This window comes from Sceloporus undulatus, chromosome 7 (assembly GCF_019175285.1).
Source record: "Sceloporus undulatus isolate JIND9_A2432 ecotype Alabama chromosome 7, SceUnd_v1.1, whole genome shotgun sequence".
Lineage (NCBI taxonomy): Eukaryota > Metazoa > Chordata > Lepidosauria > Squamata > Phrynosomatidae > Sceloporus > Sceloporus undulatus.
In genome coordinates, this window is record NC_056528.1 from 1,602,707 (window position 1) to 1,607,811 (window position 5,105).

Sequence of the window (5,105 nt, forward strand, 5' to 3'; positions counted from 1 at the left end):
AGATAGATAGATAGATAGATAGATAGATAGATAGATAGATAGATAGATAGATAGATAGATATATTAATTAAATAGAAGATTGGAATAAGGTAATTTGAGCACTGGACTCTGAGAGACCAGTGTTCGAATCCCCACTCAGCCATGGAAACCCTGTGAGGAAGGCAAACCTGAACAGATGCTGCCAAGAAAACTCTGTGATGGGGCTGCCATAAGTCAGAAATGACTTGGAAACACACACAACAATATAATAAGCTTCAGTGGGCCACTGTAAAAGATAATAAATGTTGAAATCCATCGGGCCTTTGTTGTATTGAAGGCTTGTTTAGGTGACTGGTGCAGCGCATCCTGATGCGCATCAATGTGCACCGGGGACCCTTTCTGATTCAGATTGAGACGCCAGCACAGAAGTGCCAACAATAGTTCCCGTCACACATCAGAAGTGGCACATGGGAGCATTCTTGCCCAGGTGTGCATTAGATCATTCTTCCCGATGCCCATCTTTGCAATTCACAAGCCAAATTTCATGACATTTCTGCAACGTACCTATGAGTTTGTAAAGTACGACCGAGAGCCAACGTGATGCCGTGGTTTCAGCGCTGGACTAAAAGACTCTTGAGACCAGGGTTCAAGTCCTGGCTTGGCCATGGAAACCCATTGGGTGACCTTTGGCAGGCCACACTCTCTCAGCCACAGAGAATAGCAATGGCAAGCCGCCTCTGAAGAAACATGTCAAGAAAACCCTGTGATAGGGTCGCCATAAGTTGGAAACGACTTGAAGATGTACCACACACGAAACAAACTGGTCCAGAGGAGGAGGAAAGAAGCCAGTATCTTCTCTTGCGTGTGCGTCTTCCTCTCCGCATGAGCATGGCTGCGATGTTGGAACAAAAGCCAATACGTATTTGGAAGAAAAGCGGAGGGCTGGCGTTGGAGGAGGAACGCTCTTTTAAGTACCCGGAGGAATGTTAAGTTTAGTTAAATGCTCATCTGGAAACCATCACCGTTCTTCTCCCCCTCCTTGCTTTGAAAAACTACTGTATCTGAAAGTACTCCTTCCCACCTTTAATTCTTTCTTTCTTTAACAACCCCCCCCCCCGAAGTGCATGGATTTTGTATCAGAAAAAGCGCATAGCGGCTTGATAGAGATCACCGCGTTTTTAAAACAACAGACACGCACATGGCTGCGATATCTCTCTTGGCCTGACTTGAAACGTTTCGGAAACAGGTTGAAAGCAGTAAGGAAAGCAAGGAGAGATTCTTATAGAATAGGACTATTCCATGTCTTTCGGTTATCGCTGGTGTCTCTGCTTTCCGTCAAAGTTCAGAAAAAGTTACCTTTTTGGATCGCCGCCGCCTGCCCAGATCCCTGGAGCAGGAGGCTTTGAAACCATCCAAAGGAAACAAGTTGGAAAGAAAGAGCTCACTTTTTCTTTCTTTTATGAGAATATTATTCAGCGTGTTTCTGCAGGAGGTTTATCATTGTCAGCCGCTGCTGTCTCTGCTTTCTATCAAAAGCTCCAAAAGGTTACCTCTCTCCTGGGACTCCCAGGATCCTTCAAAAGACATGCTTTTCAAGCAGTCCAAATGAAACCATTTAAAAGGAAGGACCGGTATTTTTTGCAGGGAAGTTCTGTGTGTTTCAGTTGCATCAATGTCAAGGGAGGATGTCTCCGCTTTCTAGCAAAGCTTGGAAACGTTATGTTTTATGGAGTATAGCTTAGAGATGGTGGGAGTTGCAGTCCCAAAGTCTTCAGAGCTCCGTCTCACTACAACACCCATGTGTCTACCAGTCTTGAGACTTTGGAAAAGACGTTGGTTATGTGTCCTATTGTGCACCATGGGTTGGATTCACAACTCTCCCATGTCTCCTTGGAGTTTGGGTTGTGTATATTAGAGCCCATTTAAAATAACAGAAGAGTTGGAAGGGATCCCCAAGGGTCACCTAGTCCAACCCCCTTCGACGGATGAAGACCCCACTGAAGCACTCCTGAAAGATGCGCACGGTTCAAAGACCTCCAAAACTGGAGAGTCCATCACCCTTCGAGGCAATCTCTTCGACTGAACAACCATTCTTAAAGTCAAGAAGTTCCTCCTAATGTTTGGGAACCCATTGGTTTGCATCCTAGTTTCCGGATCCACAGAAAAGAAGCATCCCTTTAGATATTAGCTAAACATACCCACTTTCCAAAGTGGCTGGTTGAGAGCATTTCTAAAGAGCGGGGTATAAATACCTAGTAGTAGTAGTAGTAGAAGTAGTAGTAGTATTGCAAATGTAGTCCAGCACGATCCCTGACCTCTCTCCTTTTCCTCCCAGCAACCACTAACCATTCCGTTTCATTTCATCTTTATTACGCTCATAGACCATCCCTGTAAAGAAAGCATGCAAGGTGGAAAAAGAGCCAGCATGGCTTAATGGTTTTGCGTGTCGGACTATGACTCCGGAGACCTGGGTTCGCATCCCAGCTCAGCCACAGAAACCCATTGGGGTGAGTCCCACACTTTCAGCCTCAGGGGAAGGCAATGGCAAACATCCTCTGCCCAGAAATCCCCACAAAAGATTCACCTTAGGGTTGCCATAAGTTGGAAATGACTTGAAGGCATGCAACATTAACATTAGGGTAGGCCCTTAGGTGAACCTTTCATGGGGTTTTCTGGGCAGGATTTGGGGGTCTCACAGGGGTCCTGGGGACTGTGTGCGAACAGAAGGAAGAGATGGATGGAAGAGGTTTCCTGACTAGACGAAGCCAACGAGATAGTCGGTGCCCATAGATGAGGATTTCCCCCCCTCGCATTTGCTCCAGATTTTCCTCCTGGTCTCAATAAGAATTCTGGGCTGAATTTCCAAATGGCAAACATTTTTAGAAAAAGAATAATAATTTAAAAAATGGACTTTTATTTCCCTTGCCCCAGCAACAGCCACGATGCCAACGTTGGCACCAGAGAGGATGGAATGGCGCAAGCATGCGCTACATACCGATGTGCTGAGCGAAACCGAGGCCTACAAAGGCCACCCACTGAGTGTGAACTTTGCAACTGAATCAGATCAAAATGGGGGGAGACTGGTTTAGAGCCATCCAGCTGCAACGGATTGGAGGGTACCTTCCCTTTCCAAGACCAAAATCTATGGATGCCCCGTTAAGCACAATGGCATAATAAAATGGTGTCTCTCGTATAAAATGGCAAAAGCAAAGTTTGCTTTTTGGAATATATGGCGGAAGTACTGCTGGAGGATTCTGGGATTTGTACCTCCCCCCCCAAAAAAGTCAAGGCACTTTGCAAACTCCAGCCCCTTCGAGGTGGGAAAACAACCCGTTTAATAAATGGCACAGGAAAGGAAAGCAGTGTGGAAAAAAATGGTTCTCTGTTGGGTTTGAGGAAGCAGCTGGCTCGGCTCGGGCGGCAGGGGATCCCATTCCTCGCACCCCAGGCCACCGGGACCCTGCTGCCCAAATGCATTCCAAGTCTTGCGCTAAGCCCAGATGTTTCCACATGGCTTCTCTGATGGAGAAACCCTTTGCAACTCACGCCAACAGCATCACGTTGGCCTCAGTCGTTCCCACTTCCACTCTGGACAGGTCAACTCTAGTGCGAGGCCGAGTGAGGCAGCCGCTTCAGGTTGCTAGTGGTCATCTCTCAGCCTTGACCTGGACGTCTCCACGCTCCCTAAACTAGCCTTCTGCCACCCAGCATGCTATTTAAAAGTGACTTTTTTGGATCACAATACCCAGAATCCCCTTTCCAGCGTGTCAACCCTGGCCTGAGTTCGAATCGTGTCCCTACCTACCGAGATCCCCTGCAGGTGTTCGCTCCAAAGTGTTAAGCCCCCCCTCCATTCCCCGATCAAGTCCCAACAAAGGTCCCCTCCCTTCTCTCCAATCCGTCTCCAAAGTTATTCCTTTAGAGCCAAACAATGTGTGCCAACCAGGCCCTTGCGTCTCTCACGCCCGCATGGTGCCCGTCGTGCCTCGACACGCCTGGAACCTTGGCAGCCGACTGGGTACCTGATTTGAAAGGTGAGAGAGCCTGGGGCAAACTTTCCAAACACACAAAGAGGAGGAGGAGGAGGAGGAGAACAACCCCATCTGGATCCTGTCCATCATACAGCGATAGAAATCTCTTTACTGGTTACAAAGCTGTCCTGCCTTTCCGCCGTATGTTGAATCCCATTTTGGGGGGAAAGGCGGACTATAAATCCCATAAATGAAGTATTAAATCCAACTCAAGGCAGCGCACATAGCTGCTACGCCTCATGATGACACCATAAATTGTAAACAACTTGAAGGCATGCAACATACACAAGCGCACTTAGGTCCATAGCGTCTATATGAAGGAAAGGACCTCCTTCATACAGATGCCATGATAGGGATAGCCTTAGGGTCGCCATAAGTCAGAAATGAAGGCGCACAACATACACAGGCGCACTTAGGCCTTCCTTTATACAGATGCCATGATAGGGATAGCCTTAGTGTCACCATAAGTCAGAAACGAAGGCACACAACATACACAGGCGCACTTAGGTCCATAGCATCTATATAAAGGTCATAATAGGGATCGTCTTAGGGTCGCCATAAGTCAGAAACGGCTTGAAGGCGCACAACATACGCAAGCGCACTTAGATCCATAGCGTCTATATCAGGGGTAGGCAACCTGCGGCCCGCGGGCCGGATGCGGCCCGGCGAGGCCTTGGGACCGGCCCCAGCCCGGTCCTGCCGCCGATTGCCGCCGGGGCCTTTGGGGGGCAATTGTCTATAGAAGCCTCAGAAACATGCATTTATCTTAACATTTTTTAAAAAATCAGCAAATTTTTTGTGTGTCCTCCACTTTTTAAAAAAAGTGTCCATCATTTGAAAATTTTGTCCTACATTTGTCCCGGTGTATTTATTTATTTAATTTTTAAATATATATATATATATATATATATATATAATTATTTATTTTTTTGCTTCGGCCCCCCAGTTGTCTGAGGGCCAGCAACCCGGCCCCCGGCTCAAAACGGTTGCCTACCCCTGGTCTATATGAAGGAAAGGCCTTCCTTCATACAGACACCATGATAGGGATAGTCTTAGGGTCGCCATAAGTCGGGAACAACTTGAAGGCACACAGCA